The 24,740-nt window shown below is 50.7% G+C and overlaps 1 protein-coding gene across 2 annotated transcripts in view; it reads left to right on the forward strand.

Annotated features, from left to right (window-relative positions):
• NCAPH (non-SMC condensin I complex subunit H) overlaps positions 1 to 24,740 on the forward strand; it is a 414,052-nt gene that overhangs the window by 260,480 nt on the left and 128,832 nt on the right. The gene's annotated exons all lie outside the window — the stretch shown is intronic.

Here is a 24,740-nt window from a genome sequence, read left to right on the forward strand (position 1 = left end):
TTTCCCTAAACTGAGTGAGTCTTCCGATGTTATTTTTGGGAGGTTTAAGCTGTTGAGGTATTCGGAGCAGCCCTTTTTGTCTGTTTGGTCCTTATTCTAGAGCTCCTGGTAGAATCCACTAAATGTGCGTAGGATTTCTTTGTTGTGTGTGTGTAATGTTATGGGGGTCTGTGATCGCGGAGATAGTGTGTTGTCTTTGTTTGTGTTTTAGGTAGGATGCCAGGATTTTTCCTGCTTTGTTGGCCTCGCACAGGTTTATTGCCTTGTATTTGTTTATCCACAGACCTGCTCTCTCACTTAGAATTCTGTTGAATTCGTATATCTTCCTTGTGAGTTCTGTAAGGACCCCTACTTTCTTTGAGTCTGAAATGTGTGATGATTCTAGTTTTTGAATATCTAGCACTAGTTGGTCTAATTGGGCCTTGGCAATCTTGTTCATTTTGCCTATGATGTCCATAATTGTTCCCCTAATTGTGGCTTTTAGGGCGTCCCATATGATTTTGGAGTCCGAATCTGCTGTGTCGTTAAAGTTAATGTAGTCCTTTATGGTCTGCTCTATTTGGTTCTATTGCTTTGCTCTTTTAAAACATCACTGTTGAATCTCCATCTACGAGGGTGATCTTCGTTATGGCGGCCATTTAGTAGGAGGCTGATACAGGAATGGTCCGAGATAGTTCTCAATTAGGTGGGTGTGTGAGCCAGAGGTCAGTATGTAATCAATTCTGCTATATGAGTTGTGTGGGTTTGAGTAGAAGGTGTAATCTCTCGTGTCCGGGTGTTGAAGTCTCCAAGTGACTTTCAGGTTGTATGTGGTACATACATTTTTGAGTACTTTGTATCCCCCCCGGGGGTAATGTGTGGCAATGTGATTGTCTGTCTATGGTGTAGTCTAGTGCCATATTGAAGTCGCCTGCCAGCACTGTTAGCTCATTTTGTGGGAGTGCTTCCATCCTATCTGAGATGTTATCCCGGAAGGTGGTATCATCCCTGTTAGGACCGTATATGTTGAGTACATGACATTTTTCGTCTCCCCTTTTCAGGTGTGTCAAAAGGATTCTCCCCTCTGTCGCATTGGTGGTCTTCTGTGCTTATCTTGGAGTTCCTTCTTATCAAGGTGATCACTCCTCGTTTTTTCCCTACAGCCTGAGAGCACGCCATTTGACCAACCCATCTTGCCCTAATCCGTTCTGCATCATCCAGGGATAGCCTAGTTTCCTGAAGCAGAAAGACGTCCACTTTAGTTTTAGCTAAGTAATCAAGTACTTTTTTCTTTTTGACTGGGTGGTTGAGGCCTTAAGCATTTAAGGAGACTATCTTCAGGTTGGATGAGAGGGATAGTGAATTATTTTGCTTAGAAGTCATTATGTGAAGCTAGTATGTGGTTTTTAAGACCGGGCCCTGTTCCTTTTCCTTATGATAATCATGTTGTTTACTGGGGCTTCCTGAATGTTGTCCCTGTCTCAGATCTCTTCGTGTGAATACGTCGCTTTTACCGGTGCTCTGGTCTCAATCTCCACAGTGTGTGTAGTTGTGTAGGTGGAAAGATTGGGAGACAAGAGGGTATAGAGGGTAGATTCTACAGTCGAGTGCCTGACAAACAATGCTAATACTAACATGACATACAAAAAAACAAATATGGCTTCCGTATGTTGTAGCCTCAGTGGCTTGCATATTATGGGGCGCGGCGCAGCCATATTCGCTGATCTATAGTCCGGAACTCTGTAGGCATTGTCTAGCTCCAGAGGCATGTCGAACTTCAGGTTGGTGAGTTTAGGGATCATATCCTGTACGAAGGCCATGCATGAACCATTTTTATCCTCTTCTCCTTTGGCTATCTCTAGAATTCTGATGTTCCCTCTTCTGTAGTAGGGGATCTCTGTGTATAGTCATAATCTAGAGAATAGTCCCGCCCATTTGCGTGGACCCCGTAGCAATAAAAAATAATCTCTAAAGGTGACCAATCATGCAGACCTGCATACACCTTTAAGAGAGAATTTAATTTAAAGACAGATAATGCAGCCTATACCCACAGGCTACACTGTCCAGTACTTCAACTAGAATTCCACCAACATCCACAAACAGCACTGCCTGTCCAGCTTTTCCCCACATAGGAAAATACCCTGCCTCTACCAGCAAAAGCCTCTGGAATGATAGAGAGGAAGGAGTGGACAGACAAGCCCCATAGGCTGCCATTATGTGGCTTAGAACAGGATACTGTGCCTTTAAGAAAACTTTCCAGATTTCCAGAACTTTCCCCAGTATCCCAGAATGCCCAGCAGGTCCCATTTACTTTCAGTTCTTTTTTCCGGCTCCTGCTAGCAGGACCCTGGAGCATTGAGCTCTCCCCTTTTCAAGGGTTTATTGTAGTTTTTGTCAATTTTTGTCACTTTTTCAAGTGCTTAGTGGCTGGTACTGTCAACATGCCTGGCTTGTTCGACAAGTGCCCGGAATGTGGTAGAAAAAAGGCTAAAACAGATCCACACGAGGTGTGTATAGGTTGCCTTCCCCAGTCCCACGTGCCTGAAGACTGTGATATCTGCCACTCGTTCTCAGCCAGGACCCTGAGGGACAGAATGAAGATCAGGCTTCAAGTCCTGGAGGAGAGAAGGCTGAAGGCACCAGGTGGGTCTGGAGGGGCTGATTTGGCCCATACTGAGGCCTCTGGGGGGCTCCCCAGGGGCAGGAAGACCAGTAAGCGTCCCCACTCCCCGTCGAGGGCATCGGCGGCGTCGAGGAGGATGACTACCATCTGTTCGCCGTCTCCTCAGGGCTCTGGGGAGAAGCGGCGTCGACGGTCGACGTCGAGGGACCTGAACTGGCCGCCGTCGACTACATCGGCATCTTGGACGACGTCACCGTCCAGCAGTCGGCGTCGAGATCGGACCCGGCGTCGGCGCTCGCCGTCGAGGGGAGATCGCTGTTCGCCGTCTGTGAAGAGGAGACGGTCGCTGTCGAAGAGACGATCGACGTCGAGACGCTCGACGTCAAGATCGCCGTCGAGGCGCAGATCGCCGCCGTCGAGGCGCAGATCGCCGCCGTCGAGGCGAAGATCGACGTCGAGGAAGAGTCATCGGGATCGGTGTACTCTGTGGTGTATACGCCTCCTCGGGTGCCTACGTCACCGCCTCCTCCCTCACCACCTCCGACTCCGCCTCCACCACCACCGCCAACACCACCGCCACCACCTCCACCGCCACCACCGCCTCCACATCCGCAGCCACTGCCTCCGCCGCCCCCACCTCAGTCGTTACCACGCACTCCATTGGGGCTGCCGGCGGTTCCCCCGCGGTCGGTTTCCCTTCTGAGGTACCCGACTCCGCCGCAGGGGACTCCGAAGCCGCGACGCCCGCGGTCGCCGGGACCGGCTAGACCGGCAGGCAGACCGAAGCCGAAGAGGTCGCGCTCCCGCTCTCTCAGGAGGAGAAGATCACGGAGCCATGGACGGTCATCGTCTGACTCAGGACGACGCCGTAGGAGGCACAGGTCCAGGTCGCACACGCGATCCTCGACCAGAGACTTTTCCCCGACGCTGTCGGACTCGCCGGGGACTAGGGTGTCTCCGGTGGATGATTTGGTCTCTTTCCAAGAGGTGCTGTTGAGAGGGGCAGCAAAGTTGGGTATCACGGTGACGGTTCCAACACCCACGACGTCCGTGATATTCGAGACACTTCATAAGAAACATCTGTCTCGCCCTCTACTGCCCCTTGTACCAGGACTGGTGGAACCTGCGTTGGAGCTGTTCCTCACTCCCGCGGTGACTAAGGCCGCCCCCTCCAGGCTCATGAAAAAGTATAGGGCCCCGGAGTCGGACCCTACCTTTTTGAGGGTGGACCCGAAGCCGGATTCGGTCATCGTGACGGCGGCGAGGAAACAACATGCGACCGCCCCTTCATCGACGGTCCCGCCTGATAAAGAAAGCCGCTGGCTGGATTCTGCGGGCAGGAAGGTGTGTGGGACCGCCGCCACCACCATGAAGGCGGCGAGTGCAGGGGCTTTGTTGGGCCGTTACGACCGGGCCCTTTGGGAGTCCGTGCAGCAGTATGCGGACCTGCTGCCCCGGGACAGGAAGGAGGACTTATTGGAAACAGTGCGCGAAGGCATGCTGGTTTCTAATCCGGTGATCGGCGCGGCGGCGGATGTCTCCTTGTTGGCCGCCCACGCCTACTGTCATGGCGTCCACCAGAGGCGGCATTCGTGGCTGCGCCTGACGTCCCTCAAACCAGAGGCGCAGCACAGAGTGGCCAACCTGCCCTTCTCGGGGGAAACCCTGTTCAGAAAACATGCGGATGATGAGATGGCCCGCATGAAGGCGGAGGCGGAAACCCTGACGGCCGTCGGGTTGGAGAAGGCCGAGAAGAAGCGCCCGTTCCAGAGGCGGTTCGGGTCTTCGGGCAGAGGGCGTGGGCAGAGTTCGGGACAGCAGCAGCACCAACAGCAGCAGTTCCGGAAGCCCTTCCAGAAACGCCAGAGGGGTAGAGGCCAGCAGGCGACTACCACTACCAAGGGCCCGGCCGGGTCTCGGCCCTGAGCGGCTACTTCCCCCTCAACCGTTACCCACTCCAGTGGGGGGGAAGCATTCAACTTTTTCTGGCAGAGTGGAGAAAAATTACTCCGGACAAGTGGGTGCTGAATATTGTTTGCAATGGATACAGTCTTCGGTTTATCAGCCCGCCTCCAGCGATTTCGCCGGTCAGCTCTCAGTTCCAGCTGAGAGAGCTCCAGGCGGAGGCAGACATCTTGTTGAGAAAAAAGGCGGTAGAAGAGGTACCTCTGTCTCAAAGGGGAAGAGGTCTGTACTCTCGGTTCTTCCTCGTTCGCAAGAAGGACAAGAACGAGTTAAGGCCCATTCTGGATTTGCGACAGGCAAACAAATGGATTCGCAGAGAAAAGTTTTGCATGCTATCGTTGCACCAGATTTACCCTCAGCTGCAACGGGGAGACTGGCTCTGTGCCATAGATCTACAGGATGCGTACTTCCATGTGCCCATAGCACGGAAGCACAGGAAGTTCCTGCGATTCCAAGTTGGCGCCAATCACTATCAATACACAGTACTGCCATTCGGGCTAAAGTCTGCACCCAGAACCTTCTCGAAGTGCATGGCGGTGGTGGCGGCACATCTGCGAAGGAACAAGGTGTTTGTCTACCCGTATCTGGGCGATTGGCTGATCAAGGCTTCATCCTTCTCGGAAGCGCAAGATCACTTCCGATGGACGTGCGCTCTCTTGCACAAGCTGGGGTTACACGTCAACATGTCCAAATCGGTCCCGACTCCGGTCCAGTGCATACAGTACCTGGGAGCCTCCATCGCTACGCGGTCAGCAAGCGTGTCTCCTTCGGAGGAGAGACGGTTATCACTCCTTCGGAAGGCTCAGGACTGCTCCATCGACGACAGTGAGGAAGGTGTCTTCTCTACTAGGATCGATGGCCTCCTGTATCTTCTTCACGCCTCACGCACGGCTACACATGAGACCACTGCAGGAGTGCTTGGAGGATCAGTGGGATCAGAGGACAGGCTCTTGGGACGACAAGATACGACTGTCGCTGCATGCTCTTCAGTCTCTGAAGTGGTGGTGTTCGGCGGAAAACCTCCTCAAGGGGGTTCCCTTCCACAAGGACATTCCCACGACGAGTGTCGTGACGGATGCGTCTCTCCAGGGCTGGTGAGCGCATTCCGGGGACTTGCAGATTCAAGGAAAGTGGTCTCCTTTGGAATCGACGTACCACATCAATTTCCTGGAACTCAGATCTGTCTTCCTGGCACTGAAGGCCTTCCTTCCGTCCTTCCAGACCAACTCGCTGCTTATACAGACGGACAATACAACCACGATGTATTACCTCAACAAGCAGGGGGGGGGTCGAGATCGCGCACTCTGTCGCAGGAGGCGCAGGCGATCTGGCACTGGCTGCTGGCCCGAGGACTGACGATTACGGCCACGCATCTGCCAGGGGTGCAGAATGCTCAGGCGGACGCCTTGAGCAGGCTGATTCAGGAAAACCACGAATGGGTCATAAACGACGAAGTACTAGGAGAAGTCTTCGCAAGGTGGGGGACGCCAGACGTAGATCTGTTCGCCACCGCCGAAAACAGCAAATGCCGAGACTTCGCATCCAGGTACTACCAGCGGGGGACGCTGGGGAATGCGCTATGGATCGATTGGTCGAACAGCTTTCTGTACGCTTTTCCACCCATTCCCCTGATCCTCAAGCTGTCCCAGTCCAGGGCGCGGATGATCCTGATCGCCCCAGAGTGGCCCAGGCAGTGGTGGTTCACGGACCTACTTCACCGGTCTCTCCTTCCTCACATGCGGTTGCCGTGCTGGCCGGACCTTCTCACGAAGTTCGGGGGGCGGATGGTGCACCCCAACCTCTCGTCTTTGAGTTTGGCGGCATGGCTCCTGAAATAGTGCAATATGGCCATCTGAATCTACCAGACGACTGTATGGACATTCTGAAGGAGTCTAAGCGACCTTCCACTAGGACATCCTATGCTTACAAGTGGAAGAGGTTCTGTATCTGGTGTAAGTCCAAGAACTTTGATCCGACGACATGTAAGGAAGATGTCATCCTTCCGTACCTTTTACATCTGGCGCAGTCTGGCCTTAATTTCCATTCCATTAAGGTTCATCTGGCTGCTTTGACTGCTTACAGGAAATGCCCTTCACAGACTTCCTCCTTTCAGATCCCTGTGGTCAAGGATTTTTTGGAAGGCTTGAAGAAAGTGTTTCCTCCCGTCAGACTTCCCTCGCCTTCCTGAGACTTGAATGTGGTGCTGTCCAGACTGATGAAGGAGCCTTTTGAACCCATTCACAAGGCTTCATTGCAGCACCTATCCTGGAAGGCGGCGTTCCTAGTGGCCATTACATCGGCCCGCAGGGTGAGTGAACTTCAGGCATTATGTTGTCAAGAACCTTATACTGTATTTCATGCTGCTAAGGTTGTGATGCATACTCACCCTAAATTTCTTCCTAAGGTTATCTCTGACTTTCATGTCAACCAGACCATAACTTTACCTACGTTCTTTCAGAATCCCTCTTCGCCAGCGGAAAGGTCTCTCCATTCCCTGGATGTTCGGAGGGTGTTGAAATTTTATCTGGATAAGACCAAGGATATTCGTAGGTCTGACCAATTGTTTGTTAATTATGGATCAGTCAGGACTGGTCTTGCTACCTCCAAGCAGTCCATTTCTCGGTGGATTGTGTCCTGCATACAATTGTGTTATCAAAAGGCTAATAAGACCTTAGGGGGTAAATGTAGGAGAGTAGGGTCTGCTTTCTATGTTCACCCCCACTTTTTGCTTTTGCTTTACTGGTTTTCGACTTAGATGTGGCTGTGGGCCTGCTAATCAGACCCACAGCCCTGCTGTTCTCTCTCTAAATTAATACTATGTACTTTAGGTGCATAACCCATTTGGATAGGATCACCTTATTGGCCCCTGTACAGTGTACCCTAGGTACCCAGGGCATAGGTGTACCCTAGGCCTACCAGGGGCTGCAGCATGTATTATGCCACCCCTGGCCTGGCCTTCCATTTTGACACAACTGGCTGATCACTCAGCTGGGGCAAGGTCGTGTAATCACCCCTTGCTTAGGTGTAGTATTCCTATACCTAACTTACATATAGACACATGTGTACCTATCAGTCACTCCTATGGCAGGCCTTGACAATCCTGGAGGCAGAGTGCTTGGTAACATGTGAGATGGTGCTCTAGCATGAGCTGAGCCTGTCTGCAGCTTTCGGAACCTTGTCCTTATAGCTGTTCTATGATATAGCCTACCATATACTCTTAAAGTGCCTTATAATCTTAGACGGTTATGGTAACTATGGTTTGGCTTTATCGAAAAATGTCGTGTAAGGTGTCTAACACTGTGGAATAATACCCCCATGCCATTTCTGGACATGAGAATATTATTCCCCCCTTCTAGAGGGAAAGACATGTTAAAATAATACTTCAACTGTTGGCCTCTGACCAAAGCCTCAGCATCACAAAATGGATGCTGCTGCCACGACACAAGTCTGACCTCCTGCAGCTGGGAGTGATCCCAGCCAGGGAGGCCTGGACAATAGGTTTCCTGCTTGGGGAGGTGCTAGCACCTCCCCAGACAGCCTTTAGTGTATTGGGGCAGGGTGGGCTGAAAGGAATGAGACATGCCTGGGGCGCACAAGGTGTTCCTTGCATAGTCCAGTTCAAACCGGCGCTGGGGCACTCCAGCCCCAGCTCTGGCGCGAAACTGGACAAAGGGAAGTGGGTGTAACCACCCCCTCCCAGGTCCCACCCATAAGGCGTGACCTAGCAGGTATCCCAGCCCCCCAGATTAGTATAAGAGTGGGAGTTGGGCCTCAAGACTTTAGATTATCCTGAACCTGCAAAACTGAACAGAAACTCTGGACCTTCGACATTCGACGAAAGAAGAAGACTGAAGAATCTCCCTTGTAGCCAAGGAGTGGCTACCCTGTGCAAACAGGCACCATCAAGAGACTACCCTTTGCTTTGCCCACGTTCTACGAGGAACCGACTGCAGAGCCTGACCAGAGCCTTGACTCCCAGACTTCTCCGACCCTGATCCACATCTGCAGCAGAGCTGAGATCCGTGGAGGCGACGAGCGACGTGGGACCGGCTACCTGGAAAAAGTGGCTAGTAACTTAAAGCGCAGCTTCTGAGGTACCCTCGAAGTTGTGCACCGGGGATTGAGAAGCCCCAACCCCAAGCACCATCTGCACCGAAGATCAGACCCCCACACTCCACGAGTCCTGCGTGGGGCCCTTCAGCATTTTCCTGCTTGCCGCGTCTGTCCGGTTGCTTGCCCGCTGGCTAGTGGCCTTTGTGACGACGCACCCTGAAATCTTCTGCGCTGGTTTGGCTCCTCCAGACTGGCTCCCGCTTCTCTGCAAAGAAGAAGCACCCCAGACCTTCCTGGTCTGCACCAGAAGCAAGTCCTCCGTTCTTCGTGGGTTCCGCTTGCCAAGGCTTGGTGAGTCCTAGTCCAACTTCGACGCCGCCGACAGCAAGAGCCTTCGTGGGACAGCTCGCCTCCTGGTCCTGGTCGTCCTCGACGCTTCCTGGTCCTCCTGGCTGCAGCGACAAGCTTCACCTTCACCTGCAATCTTCACGACATCGCCTGGTTCCTTCCTGGTTCCACGTGGTCACTGGCTAGTGACCTTGACTCTGTCCCTTCTGCTTGCAGGTTTCCTCTCTTCATGATCCCAGCCTTGGGATCCACCGGACACTCTTCACTGACTGCCTGTCAGCACCTTTCTTCAGGCATCCATAGGAGTCGACGACGAAAACTACGCATCTTCACCCCTATGCACCCGCAGCCTGTGGGCTAGGTAACTTGGGTACTCCGGTGCTCATCAGGATAGTGACTATCCTAGTGTCTAGTTTTCAAGTCTCAACTTCCTAGCTACTCCGGAAGTGTCCTAAATCTACCGTTTTCTAAACTGTACTATTGCTATTGACTTTTACGCATTACGCGTGAGTGTTTCCACTCTGCACACGAATCCCGTGGGCCTCCCACTTCCTAACTAACGCTAGTGTAGTGTAGCCCCAGCGATTCCCTAGGCCTATTCTATTTCCGTGACAGTGGTTCTTATACCACTTACTTAGTATATGGTTTGCGTGGCCCCTAGGGCCTAACTGTATTACTTACCTGTGTGACTTAATGTATGCTTAAATAAGACTGTGTTGTACTTACCTCTAATCTCATAAAGAGTGCTGAGGGTTGCTTAGAATAAATACACTTTATTTTATATATATATCTGTTGTGGCGTCCTTTCATTTGGTATTCAAGGGATTATATATGGTATCACAGCTGGCTTCACATGCCATTCAGAGTTTAGCCTAAGACTGCTCTTGTCCATGCTACCACTAGGATAGCTGGTCTATAAGGTTGACTTTACAACCAATCACCATAAGGGTATTTGGACTGATACAAGGTGTACACTATAACTAGTGACATCATACATCAGGCCAACTTCTCACAGTAAACCTAAGGCTCATTCCACCAGGGGCAAAGCTGCCACGACGGCTTTGCTGCGTAATGTTCCTATTGCGGAAATCTGCAAGGCGGCCACTTGGAAGTCGGTCCATACCTTTGCTGCGCATTACTGTCTGGACTCGGATGCCAGGGCAGATGCTCAGGTTGGGCAGGCTTCGCTGCGAAATTTGTTTGCACAGTAGTGGTTTTGTCTTGTTGTTCTCCACCGCTGTTGTTGTGTGGGGATGGGCTTGCCATTCTATTCACTAGATTATGACTATACACAGAGATCCCCTACTACAGAAGGAGTAGTTTCTTTTCTGTAACTCCAGTTCTGTAGTAGGGGTATCTCTGTTATAGTCATCAGCGCCCGCCCTCCTCCCCGGTGGAGAGATAATTATTCATATGTAGAATGCTACAGGTCTGGCGTGCTACGCCTTCAAAAAGAACTGAAAGTAAATGGGACCTGCTGGGCATTCTGGGATACTGGGGAAAGTTCTGGAAATCTGGAAAGTTTTCTTAAAGGCACAGTATCCTGTTCTAAGCCACATAATGGCAGCCTATGGGGCTTGTCTGTCCACTCCTTCCTCTCTATCATTCCAGAGGCTTTTGCTGGTAGAGGCAGGGTTTTTTCCTATGTGGAGAAAAGCTGGACAGGCAGTGCTGTTTGTGGATGTTGGTGGAATTCTAGTTGAAGTACTGGACAGTGTAGCCTGTGGGTATAGGCTGCATTATCTGTCTTTAAATTAAATTCTCTCTTAAAGGTTTATGCAGGTCTGCATGATTTGTCACCTTTAGAGATTATTTTTTATTGCTCCGGGGTCCACGCACATGGGCGGGACTATTCTCTAGATAATGACTATAACAGAGATACCCCTACTACAGAACTGGAGTTACAGAAAAGAAACTACTCCTGTTGCGGTCATCTAGCTCTGATGTTTGTTTTAGGAGTATTTTTTTATTTTTTTTATTTTATAAATACATTTTTATTTTCATTCATAACAGTACATTGCAGTAGTATTCATGTAGTATTCATGTACAAATGTGTGTCACATCATATAACAGTTTCGCATTGGTCATGACATCCGATCCCACCGTAAGATTTCCGCACCGATTCCCCCTTCTAGCGACCACACCCCAGAAGTTCGTATCTAAATCAGTCCGAATCAGAGGCTTCATCTGCTTGCACAGGTGGCGGTTCACATATGTCCCCTCTATATTTATTCCATGCCCCCCACACTTTATCCCACTTACGGGGGCATTCCCGCCTAATGAACACTGGTCGCTCAGCCAGCATAGCCCTATCCATGTCCCTTCCCCATGCTGACAGCGACGGCACCTCCCCCGCACCCCATTTTTAGGCTATTTTCAGTTTAGCTAACACAATCCCCAGCGTAGCCCAGCTCTGAGCCTGGCGGCTAAGGTCGTTCGGTTCCCACACATTCAGCAGGCACCGCCTAGGCTCCGGCACCAGAGACACTCCCCCCGACTGGGACAGCGTTCGCATCACCCGCCTCCAGTATTCTTGGATTATGGGGCACTCCCATATGGTGTGAAAGAAGGTACCCTCCTCCCCGCAGCCTCGTAGGCAGAAAGGGTGTGGTGCCCTACCTATTTTGTGTAGAGTGTGCCTGGTGTAGTAGGAGCGATGGAGAATCCGGAGCTGCACCATCCCCGCCTCCCGTGGCGACGCCAGTGCATCCCGCCAGTCCGGATCATCAAAGTCTCCCACATCGTTGGACCATTTCTCTCGTAGGGGTCCCATAGGGTCTGGCCGGTTGTTTACTAGCTTACGGTACGTGAGTGATGTGGCCTTTGTGGGCATATAATCTGTTAGCAACCTATCCTCCATAGGCGATGCCTCCGGAACGGCAGTGCCGGGCTTCAGTGTCGACAGTAAGGCGTGTTTAATTTGCGTATAGCGGAACCATTCCGAGGGCGCCAGCTCAAATTGTTGTTGCAGGCGTGTGAAGGAAACCACTGCACCCCCGTGCCACATGTCGCCCACCGTGGAGATTCCGATATTGTCCCAATTGTTGAAGCCCTTGCTGCTCCGGAGCCTCCCAAGCCGCTTCGAGTCCCACAGAGGCGTGAGCTGGGTCAAAACCCCTCTCCACCCCAGCCTAGTCTGTGCCGCGTGCCATATGGCCACGGTCTGCCTCAGAGGGCCAACCAGTTCAGGTGCTAGCCTCCCGTCGTACAAGGGCGCTAACATACCACGGGTGCCCAGTATGACCCTGTCCGCCTTAAATGCTGGGTCGGATTGCGGAACATGGAGCCATTGGTTGATAACCTTCAGCTGTGCTGCCCAGTAATACAACTGGAGGTCGGGGAGCGCTATTCCTCCGTCGTACCAACCGCTGGTCAGTTTGGCCTGCGCGATACATGCCGGCCCGTTATTCCATAGAAGACCAGTCACCTGCGCCGCAATTGTGCGAAAGTACGCCGACGGTATGTGGTACGGCGTGTTTTCCAGCACGTAGAGGAAGCGGGGCAGGGCCATCATCTTAAAGCGCGCCGCTTTCCCCAACAGGGTCAGCGGCAAGGCCCCCCAATGTCGTACATCTCGCTTGAGACGATCCAGGGGGGGCCGAAGATTCTTTTGGAAGAACTCCGCCTGATCTACTGTGATGTGTATACCCAGGTATTTAAATGACCCCTCAGCCAGCCTGAGCGGGCAATCTGCCGGTAGCTATGGCGTAGGGCCGCGCAATACAAACAAGACAGACTTGGTCCAGTTTATCTTATACCCTGAGGCTTTACCGAAGGCTTCACATATGTCGAGCAGCGTTAGTATGGAGCGGCGCGGGGAGGCCAGGTACAGCAGCACGTCGTCCGCATAGAGAGAGACTCGGTCTTCCCAATCGTCAGACCATTTGAGTCCCCGTATCATGGGTGCCCAGCGTAGCCACGCCGCCAGAGGCTCTAACACCATGGCAAATAACAGCGGCGATAGGGGACAACCCTGGCGTGTGCCCCGCGTCAGGGGGAAATCCTCTGACATGTGCCCATTGGCAATAACATGAGCCGCCGGCTAGGTGTACAGAAGCCGAATCCAGGCACAAAATTTGGGACCAAATCCCAAGTGCTGCAACACTGCGAACAGAAAGGGCCACTCGACCATGTCAAACGCCATGTGAGCGTCCAGTGACAAAAGCACCGCTGGCTCCTTCACACGATCCGCTCGCGCCAGCGCACTATGCAACCGCCTCAGATTATGGGACGTGCTTCTGCTGGGCATGAAACCGGACTGATCTGGATGTATGATGTCCGACAGATACGGTGTCAGTCGCGCCGCCAGTAATTTTGCCAGGATCTTTACCTCCGCGTTGAGTAATGAGATTGGGCGGTAGGATGCACACCCATCCGCCGGCTTGCCCGGCTTTGGGATCAATACTATGGTGGCCGTGCGCTGGTCAGGCGGAAGCTCACCCTTCTGTAAACTGTCCAAGAACATGTCAAGCAAGTGAGGGGCAATTGTCCCCACCGTCCCTTTGTATAGCTCGACCGGTATGCCATTGGGACCGGACGCCTTACCAGACTGCAACGCTCCCACCGCAGCCTGTATTTCTTCCACGGTGAGATCGGCCTCCAAGGCCGTCACTGCCTCGGGGGCGAGTCTGGGCATATCCAAATCTTTAATATATGTTGGCGCCTCCTCCACCGTCATGGAGGAGGCGGAAGAGTAGACTGCTCGAAAGTGGCCTGCTAGGATGTGCACTATTTCGCGCGGGTCAGTTGCTACCTGCCCTCCCTCGGGGCTAATCTGCGCTATCCACCTAGTGCCTTTTTCCCGTCTATCTAACCATGCCAACAGCTTCCCTGTCTTGTCCCTGACATCGTAGATCTTGTGCCTTGTGGCCTCCAACTGCTGTCTAGTACGCTCCGCGAGGTGCTCCTTATACCTTGCCTGCGCCACTCGCACGCCGCGGGACGTCTCGGGATTCGGGTTTGCGGCCTGCTGGATCTCTGCCGCGTGCAGGTCCTCTTCCAATGCCTGCAGTTCAAGGTGTTTCTCGCGCTTGTGTGCCGTAATGGACGCTATAGCCTGCCCTCTCAGGACCGCATTTTACGCCTCCCAGAAGGTGGCTGGGGAATCGACAGAAGAGGCGTTCTCCCGAAAGTACAGGCTCGTCGACTTCCCGATTGCGTTACGGATTGTGGGAACCTGGAGATACCCCGGGTGGATTGAGTAAATACGGCGTCTAGTCGGATGATAGTGAGTGTACTGTAGGAGTATCGGGGAATGATCGGATATGCCCCTAGGCCGGATTTCCACGCTGTCTATATTCTGGAGACCGCCCACCGAACCTAGGAAATAGTCTATCCTCGTTAAGCTATTATGCACCCCAGAGTGATACGTGTATTGACGTAGTGTTGGGTGATGGTGCCTCCATATGTCCGTGAGCCCGAGTGCTTCGAAGAAGCTCCCAAGGCGGGATGTCCCTGTGCCACAAGCCCGCGCTGGGTGGCGATCATGTAGGTCGTCTATAACCGCATTGAAGTCTCCACTCATTATGATCTCCCCCTCCGATAGATCAAGCAGGAAACCGCTCAGTGCCGGGAGCGCCGTGGCATGCAGTGCAGGGGGGACGTAAACCGAGACAATATTTAGGGGACGCCCCTCCCATTGGGTGATAATTGCTGCAAATCTCCCTGAGTCATCAGTTTTAACTTTGTGTATGATGAGCGGGGACTGTTTTTTCACCATGATGCCTACCCCTCGGGAGCCGGAGGAAAATTCAGAGTGGGCCACCATCTTATATCCCCACCTATCCATTGCTTTACTGGCGCTACCCGTGAGGTGGGTCTCCTGTAGCAAGACCACCGCCGGGGAGCACCTCTTGAGACTCTGCAGGACCAGACCCCTTTTAATTTTATCACCTTTTAATCGGAGTTAGAGGGATCTGGTCGGGCGTCCTTGCGCTACATCAGCCATTACAACAGCTGGGGTAGTGGAGAACTGACCGGATGGATATATCGGCTTGTATCGTGAGTGTTATGCTAGGTGCTCGTACTGCATGTTGAAATCCCATGTGTGTCATTAACGTGAACAGTCTGAAAAAGCTTTGAACAACCGGCGGCCATAGGATGTGCTTTTGCTTTGTTTGGCTTTATTTTGTGTTATCTTGTGGTTTCCGAAAAACTCCCTCCTGCACGAGGCTACTCATATACTTGGTCTCCTTGGGTTCGTTATAGTGGCCCTCCGCTCACAGGTCGTATTGCGGCGCCCCCCCACCCCCTCCCGTCATGCTGGCCATGCGCTGAACAGTGCAATGCCTGGTTAACTGGTGTAAAATAGGGTGGCTGCGTTAGCAATACTGGGCAGTGGATTATAGGGGGCTTGCGCTTCAGTTGAGCTGCCCCGTTCGCGTGAGCCAGTCTTTTCCGCGCTACCCCTTACTTGCCGTTGGGGTTGTAGGGGGCATCGTCGGTTCAGCTCACTAACGCTCAGGAGCTTCAAGTGCAGGCTTGCCTGTTGACCTTGGATTCTATTTGCTGGTCGCAGATAGGCTCTGGATTCACACTTTAGGAGCCGTCGTGGAGATTAGGAGAGGTCAGCCAACACTGGACATGAAGTCGGGATCGCTGGGTAACCTTCAATGCACAGGTGAGCCACTCAAACGTGGGCTGTGGGTGTCTGGTGTAGAGTGGGAAGGAGATTTGGATCCACCTGGATCCGGAGTCCTTCGAGTAGGTTTCTTCTGGACAGGTCTGCTGTCCATGGGAGAGTGGAGTTTTTTTCTAAGGCAGCAGTCCTCTGTGGGTTTTTGAGATCACTCGCTGCAAGACAGGTCGCAGGTTCTCAGAAGCTGGTGACAGGCCAGTAGGGCTAGGACCAAGGCAGCTGTCTTCAGTCTTCTCTGCAGGATTGCCTTTCTTAGGTCATCACAGATCTTGTTTCTAGGTCTGGGGGAGCCACCTAAAAAGTAGCTTATGGAGTGTTTTAGGTGAATAGCAGGCAGGACCAATGGGCACCTTACATGAGGTGACTACATCTTCGTATGCAGTCCTGATTGGAGGTGTCTCCCCATCTTCAAGATGTGGGGACTGAGACATGTGCTTCACCTTGCCTTCCCCACCTTAGGGGCGGAGTTGGCAGAGGTGGGAACACCTCCTATTATTCTAAATTTTCCCGCCTAAAGTGGGTGTGTTAACCAGGGGCTTCCATCTGCTGCTAACAGAGACTGGGGGGTCGCAATTCAAAGGCAGAAGACCTTTGAAGCTCCCCTCTTCGAACACTGGCCCATCATAGGGGAGGAGATGCAACACTTCTTCCCAGGAAGTGTATTGTTTCTGGTCCTTGAGAGCAGGGGCTCTTTTACCCAGGGGTCCAGAAGCATGTGTGGTGGCTGTCTGCCTAAAGCCAGTCATTGCCCACACCAGGGTCAGTAGGTTTTCAGGGGGCACCTCTGAGGTTCCCTTCAAGTACATTGGGGGTGGGGTACTGCAACAACCCAATTTTCACACTGCTTCCAAGTAGCTTAGAAAGAGATATCGCTTAGGCTTTCCCTCCTCTGCCATTGACCAAGGCTGCGAAACAAGATGAAAAGGCTGCCAGCCAAAATTATTCTTGTCTCCAGTGTGGCCCATACCTTTCTGATACACACAATTTCTTCTCATGTCGGAACAACTTTATATGTTGTTCAGACCAGTGGCAGCAATGTTAACTATTTTTTTAAAAAACAGACTTTTATTAATTTTCATGTAAAATCAATCACATCCCCGCCGTCCAATGCCCGGGCGATAACAAGGATAAAAAAAAACAAACACCATCAGCAGTCCAACAATCGCAGCCTAGACCCATATCTAACATTCCATAAGATATCCACATTACCCTGCCGCCCACCATACATGTACCCTCCAATACAACATAGTGGAACATCCACTCCCCTCTCTTACTCAAAAACATCCCCAACAATACCCTCCCCCCCCCCCCCCCCCCCCCCCCCCCCCCACCCACCCAAGCATGTCGTCAGCTACTAAATTATTCACTAAACCAGATGTACCTCGCAGTCCACCTCCCACGCTCTCTACCATACGGGACACAATAATGAGTCGGACAAGAACATCGGGAAAAATCATCCCTCCTGATCCCACGAGCCAGGCATCTCCCCACGTTCCACCCTCTACCCTGCGGTGAAGGGTCGCTCAAGTGCCCCCTGCCACATCCCTCTGCTCCGAACCCTCCGCACTATCATCCGGAGGGTGTTTGAGCAACTCCAGAAGTGCCACCCATGCTTGCGCCATTTCCTGAGACTTCTCACTGACACTACGCCGGGCCATCTGTAACCTATAGTTCCCTTCACTCTCAGCCCACTTCACCATCTCTCTGTTCCACCTCACCAAACTAGGATTCTGCCTCGCCTTCCAATGAGAGGTAAGTTCTCGCTTAGCCAGGATCAACCCCAGATCTATAAACCGGCTAGTAACCTTGGTCTTAGCGGTGTGCGGAAACCAATGTAACAAGCAGAGTCCAGGCGACATCACTAGCTCTCTCTCTGTCACAGTCAGCAGGGCAGTCATCACCTCCTGCCAAAAGTCTCCCACCCGCGGGCAGTCCCAGAGCTTGTGCAGAAGGTTAGCCCCACTCTGAGCGCAACAGGGGCAATGACCCCCCCCCCCCCCCCCCCCAAAGTACTCAGCAATTTTACCGGGGGTGAGATAGGCCCTATGAAAGATATAGAATTGGATGAGTTGGAACCTTGCATTCCGAGAACATTTCCACGGCCGCTCCACAATCGCCTATCAGCAATGTTAACAATGAAGAAGGGTGAAGTTATTTATCCAACACCGAAGTCTTTCAATTTAGCGGGTTGGCTCCTGAGTCTCTTGAGTGCAACAAAATCCATCTCTGAAATATACCTCTGGAATGCAGAGACATTTTAGCTATAGCTAGAGGCAAATCTACAAATTAAACTTGTAAGGCAAAGGCACTTACAACATTAATCCTTTCTGGTCACACCCAATCGGATTCCACTAAATCTACTTAATTATGTGAAAGACCAGAATTTTGCAGACTCAGTCAAGATCTACCCTGTAGCAATATCAACATTTTGGAAATCTTTAAACCAGAACTCCCTATGGTCAGATAGATTGTCCAAGGAATTAAGGGAGCTCTTTAGAGCCTTTCCTGCAATTAAAAAACCTATATTACTTGGCAACAGAACACTGTTTTAGCCCAATTAATGAAAAGTCATTTTGAACCCATTCATAAGGCTGAATTAAAACCTCTTTCTTGGGAAAAGGATTAATTGCTGGCCCTCACTTCAGCCAGGAGGATCCACTTTCACTGTATATAAGACTATTAACCGCCTTAAATACAGTTTAAGGAGGACAGTCATTTTGAGAACAAATCCTCACTGCATGTCTAACGTCCCTTCTGACTCATCTTAACCGAAAATTTTGAAAACCTACTTTTGAAATCAAACCAACGCGGGGGACTGAGCTCTTCATATCGCCTATTTTAAAAGATTCTTATAATTCTACATTGAATAAACTAAAACATTTAGAAAAATCTGATCGGCTCTATCTAAGCAGTATGGCCCGTTGGGTCTCAGCGACTATGGCTTTCTGCTACAGCAAAGCTTGACGGTTCATTGACTGTTACGGTTTGTTTACATTCCACAAGGAGTGTGGCATCTTCTAATGAATGCCCTGTTTGCAAGAGTTTCATAACCATATATATGCAGCGTGGCTACATGAAATAACAGGCATACGTTCACCGTGCACTACTGTCTAGATGCTACAACAAAAGACGATGCATTAGTGGTTCAAGCTGTTCTTAGCCTTCTAATTCAATTTAGAGAGCCATCCTTTATATACCTAAAGTTTATTTTGTTTATATTTTTCCCACCCCCACATTGTAGCATATTCTAATCAGTTTATTACTGCTTGCAATTCAGATTCAAGCATGTGAAACTGTAATGATTCAGTTCTAAAGTAAGAACAAGTTACTTATCTGTACCCTGTGGGTCTCCATCATTAATCGCTCATAGATTAATATTCTACCGTTTTTCCTTCCCATTTAAGAAGCTCACTGCATTGGATACCTAATATTTTTTACCTGTACACTAGTGGTTAGAAATCTGAGGTATGGTAGTAGTTGTGGGGATGAGTGATTCAGGAGCTACCATCTGATTGACTGGAGTTTGGTTTTGGCAATCAAAAGTTGTGCAGCTCTGAAAAACTTAATAAATTCATCCCTCTCCCTAGCTATTCCTGTTCTCTTGAAGTTAAGGAACCATTTTCTTGATAGCAAGCTTTTTACCGGTCATCCTGCTGGTGTAGGAAGCTGGCTCTGTATATACTATACCAAAGTAAGGTATAGTGTGCACAGAGTCCAGTGGAACCCCAAAGGTAGGCAGAAATAAAAGTAAATAACTTACTCTCTATTTTTGGTAGTGTGGGCGAGTAGTAAGGCTTTATCGGAGGGTAGTGTTAAGCATTTATTGAACAAACTGAGGCAAGAAATGTCACACACTCAAAGACTGAACTCAGACCAATTTGTTTGTCTAAAAGATAGAAGTTAGTTATTTTATTTCTAAAACCAAGCCAGGCAATACGTATGCAATAAATTACAGTTGAACGCAGTTTCAAATGCATTTGGTTTATTTACAGGTAAGTCAATAATCAGAATTACTTTTCAGTAGATTACAACATGTTACTTCTTGGATTATTTTGCTAATCAGTGTGAAATGCCTAGATATCACAAGTAAATTATTCATTCTTGGTACATTTGCAGTTTTTCAAGGTTTCATACAAACCAACTCCACACTTAGAAGAATTTTCAAAATAAAGCAGTCAATGCAATTCTATATGAGGAAATGAAAATATTGGTTTACAGGTAAGTATTTGTTTGTCGGAGTTGGGTTTCTGGCATTAGAACCAGGGTCGAGGATGCACTCTCAGAACACCCCCAGCGGCACTAGGGTGGCCATGTGCAGAGTGCTGAGGCCCAATGTTATCCAATGGGGCGATAGGGGGACTCCGATAGGTGGATGCTCGTGAGCAGGCCACAAGGTTGTGGGAGCGAAGCTCCTGGTGTTCGGTTCAGGGCAAAGGGGGATCTAAGTTAAAACACTAAGTGCCCCCGCAGCAGCCCAGCGACAGCTGGGTTCAGGGTGCTGTTTTGGCGTTGGGTGCCCGGTTGATTTCAATGGGGATTCTCCAGGTGCAACAAACACTGCAGGCTCGGGGTCGAAGATCTTCTGAAGGGGACCACCGGTTGGAGAGGTAAGTTGGGATGCCTGGGGATGCTGGGGCACCATTGGTTGGTGTAGGAAAGTGGCTCTGTATACACTGTTCCCAAATAGTTAGTGTGTACAGAGTCAACAGTCCCCAGAGGTTTGGCAGAGGCTAAAGTTAGATATAACCTTACTCTCTAAAGTGGCAGCTTGGTCGAGCAGTATGGCAGTATCCGAGGACAGTGTAAAGCATTTGTTGTACACACTCAGTCAGCAAATGGTCTCACACACTCAAGAACTGAACTCTAGGCCAATGGTTTGTGTAAAAATATATGATGGTTTTATTTTAGAACCAACAATAGGTATCAAAATATACTTTCTCAGAATGAGATGCTTTAGTTAAATACTTTGCAATAGGCAATTGACTTTTGAATGCAATAGTTACAGTTTGTTGCAATAGGCATCACAATTTCAAACACAATAATACATTGCGCTCAATGGAAAAATTTAAGTTAAATGCAATTGATTACTTTCAGGATTACTTTTCTAACTCCAGGACTGGATCCTAGATTCAGTCCTGGGGCAGTTATTGGAAATAGGTGAGTAAATACGTTTTAGTTACTGTTGTGATTTTTAAGCAATATTTTGCTATTTTAAAAGCTGACACTTAGAAACTTTTTCTAATCAAATTACCAGTGTTATCCTATGGGAGGAAATTCACTTAGCAGGTAAGTGGGGTTATGGTTACTTTTTCAGGTTCAGTGTTGGATCCTAGATCCAGCACTAGTATACCACCTGTAAGCAGTTGATGGAATGCGTTTACGTTATACAGGCGATGTTTAAGGAATATTTGTAAGTTTGCAAAATCGACACTTAGAAGAAATTTCACAGAAAAACAGTCAGTGATTTCCTATGGGAGAAAGTTCAAGTTACCGGTAAAGTATGTTCTCGTTACTTTTGTAATCCAGTGCTGGGCTCCTAGGCTCAGTACTGGGACATCTATCTAAAACAGGTAAGTAATTACGTTCCACAGTTGGTACGATTTTTAAAGAATATTTGTAGTTTGCAAAAAGCGACACTTAGAAGAAATTTCACTGAAAAATAGTCAATGGTTTCCTATGGAAGAAAATTGACTTAGCGGTAAGTATGGTTTGTAATTACTTTTCAGTGTCCGTGCTGGGCACCAAGATCCAGCACTCGGATCTCTCCTAATAGCAGGTGAGTATTTCCGTTTTCGTTACTCGGTTGATTTTAGGTGAATATTTTAAAGTTTAGAAACTCCACACACAGAAGAAATTTCAAAGGAAACAAGCCAAAGTGAGATCTGCTTTTGGGTAAGTACTCGGCTGGCAAAGTTAAGGTTCTGGGCATAGACTCGGGGGTCTCCCAGGGTCAGGTAAGTAAGTTGTTACTCTGCACCAGACTGCCCCTGAGGGTGTGAGTTAGGCCCAATGTTATCCTATGGAAGGTAGGGGGCCCTTCGTTGGTGGCTGCTTGCTAGCAGGCCACGCGGCTGTGGGAGATGGGCTCCTGGTCACTTGCTCAGGGCAAATGGGGGAAGTAGATAGGAGTAGAAGTTGCACTGCCAGGGCCACTCGGGCGGCTGGGTGCAGGGTGCTTTTGAGCCATCGGGCGCTCAATGGATTGCAATGGAAAAGCTCAAGAACTAACAAAGGCTGCAAGCTTGGGGACAAAGATTCTTCAGGTGCGACCACCACTTCGAGAGGTAAGTTGGGTAGTTGGAGGATAGGTAGGTACCCAGGAGTTGGGCACAGGGGGCCAGAGGGTGCAGGGGTGCCTTTTGGTGTCGTGAAATCTTACCCTCTGTTGATCGCGGTTGGGGGGGGTGGGGGGGGGGGGGGGGGGTTCTGAGGCTGCAGGCGTCGAGGTGGGTCTTTGGGTGCCGGATTCGGGTCAGTCGCCGGGGGGACGTCCTTGGGGCCTTTGTCCACTCCAGAACAGGCCAGGCTTGGCGTGTGCAGGGTTCGCGGTTCCTGGCTGATGCCAGGGGTCAGTTACTTGCTTTGAGCAGTACCACTGCTCGTGGGAGTCCCAGATGCTTAGTCGCAAGGTAGCCAGGTCCTCCGGGATTTGTGAGGTTGCTGGCCAAGGGAGAGGCCAGGATTGAGCAGGGTCGAGGGTCGACAGGCCGGTAGGGCTGGGCCCAAAGCAGTTGGTGTCTTCCTCTTGTTAGCAGCTGCATGGCAGGTCTTCTTTCTTCTTGATCTTCCTTGCTGTTTCGGAATCTGGAATCTAAGGAACCTTCAGGGTGCCCCTAAATACTACATTTAGGGGTGTTACAGATAGGTAAAGGGCAGAGACCACTGGGTCCCTGCCCTGGGGTGGGTACACCCCTATCCTGCCACACTCCTATGGGAGGGGGGCAGTGGCCTAGTCCTGATTGGGCAGGGCTCCCCATCTTCAAGATGGCGAGAGCCCGGAGATGTGCTTCACCTCGCCTCCCCCACCTGAGGGGTGGGGTTGGCAGAGGCTGGCACACCGCCTGTCCTTCCTTGGGGTTTCCGGACAGTCTTCCCTCCAGAGTGGGGATTTATAACCGGTAGGGGCCAGTTGCTGAGTACAGCAAGTGGCATGGAGAAGCTCACAAAGGCGGCATGCCTTTGAAGCTTCTCCTGCCCATCCTGGGGGAGGAGACCTAGCACCTCGCCCAGGATGTGCATTGTTGCAGGCCAAGAAGAGCAGATAGCTCTCTACCCAGGGGTCCAGCAACATGTCTGCTGCGTGGCAGCCTAGGCAGCCCCTCAGGCCAGACGTGGGTTCTAGGTTAGGTTCAGGGGGCATCTCTAAGATGCCCTCTGTCGTGCATTGTACGTTAAATCCTGTACTGGCATCAGTGCGTGTTTAATGTGCTGAGAAGTTTGATACCAAACTTCAGTCTTCAGTGGAGCCATCATGGTGCTGTGGAGTTCGTGTTTGACGATCTCCCAGCACCGTATGTTCTTAAATGGCAGCACTGAACTTACAGTCCCCAGGAATGGACCTGGGCACTGTAGGGGCACAGGGCTCATGCTCCTGTACCCACACCACTGGCATAGGGCACCCAGCTAGAGAGGTGGCTGATGTGTGCCAGGGCAGTGTATGTTGTGGGCATGGCACACAGAGATGTGTGAAAATTATGAAAATAGGATGCACACCTATTTGTCCTGCTAATCAGATTTGTCCAACTTTTCCCAGAGTACGTGCAGACTGGTATGGTGTCATGCCCCAGCAACACCCAGGTCAACAACATTACAAAATGGGGCGTCATCTCGTCCCAACCAATCGCACTGCGAGCTTGCGCCATTGTGGCTGTAATTCTTTCTCCTCAATAAACCATGTCATCCATTACTCCTCTCTTTGAACATCGACTGTTATGCTTCACACGTGGTTTTCAATGCCATTTTCCCAGATTACTTCTGTTCGAACTGTGCCCCTCCGGGCTTCTCATAAGAACATGATTGATGCAGGGTTCATTAAAAAGGCAGTGTTTATTCATTTATGCCATGTCGACTCTGTTTTGTCCTATACCTAGACACTCAGCCTGCAAGGGCAGTGTGTTTGTGTCAGGGTATAGGGCCTCTAAGGGTGACACAATAAGTGCTGCAGCCCTTAGAGGCCTTCCCTGGTCACAAGGCCCTGGGTACCTAGTGTACCATTTACCAGGGGCTGACATGTGGCCAGGGTTTGCCAATTTGGGTTTTAGGTTTCAGCACAGTTTTTAGGGAAGGAACATAGGCCCTGGGCACCTGATTGGCAGGAGCCCAGGGCACACTCAGTCAAAGTACATTCAGCAAAAAGTGGGGGCATACCATGCAAGAAAGATGGCACGTTCTCACAGTTGGGCCACCCAAGGCTGTGGGAAGTGAGGTGCAGGGGGATCTTTAGGCATCAGGTTTTTCTTAGCAGCTCCGGTCGGGGGCATCCTCCAGAAAGGGGCTGCAGGCGTGTATTGGAGATTCGAGGCAGATCAATGATCGTCGGAAAGAGCTCCTCGTGGTGTTGGGCTCCTCAAACTCGTGCCGTGGGCGTCTGGTGCAGCGTGGTGCTGACTAGTGGATTTGGCTGGAGCCAGAGTCTGGGTGAGCAAATCCGGTGCTCACAGGCGAAAGTCTTTGGGAAGGCATGGCAGGTTCTCCGGGTTCTTGGGGGCTGCTGGCTGCAGGACACACTAGGATTTCGCTGGAGCAGGTTAGAGGTGGGAACATGCCAGAAGGGCCTGGGCTAAGTCAGTGGGTGTCCTCTTAGTTCAGCATGGTTTCTTCAGTCCTTCTCTCTTCTGGTATGTTATTGTCTGAGAAGACAAGGTTCAGGATTGCCCCTAAATACTATATTTAGGGGTGTTTCAGGTAGGTACAGGTCAGGACCAATGGTTCCCTTCCTTGGGGTGGGTACACCCCCTATTATGCCACCCACCAGTGGGAGGGGGCATATGCCTCACTCTGGTGGCTGGGTCCCCCAATGGGCAAGATGGCGGGACTGAGTTGTGCTTCACTTTGCCTCCCCCACCTTAGGGGTGGGGTTGACAAAGATGGGCACACCTCTCCTCCTAACTTGGTTTTCCTGCTGATTCTCCCACC

The sequence above is a fragment of the Triturus cristatus genome, chromosome 11 (assembly GCF_964204655.1).
Source record: "Triturus cristatus chromosome 11, aTriCri1.1, whole genome shotgun sequence".
Taxonomy (NCBI): Eukaryota; Metazoa; Chordata; class Amphibia; order Caudata; family Salamandridae; genus Triturus; species Triturus cristatus.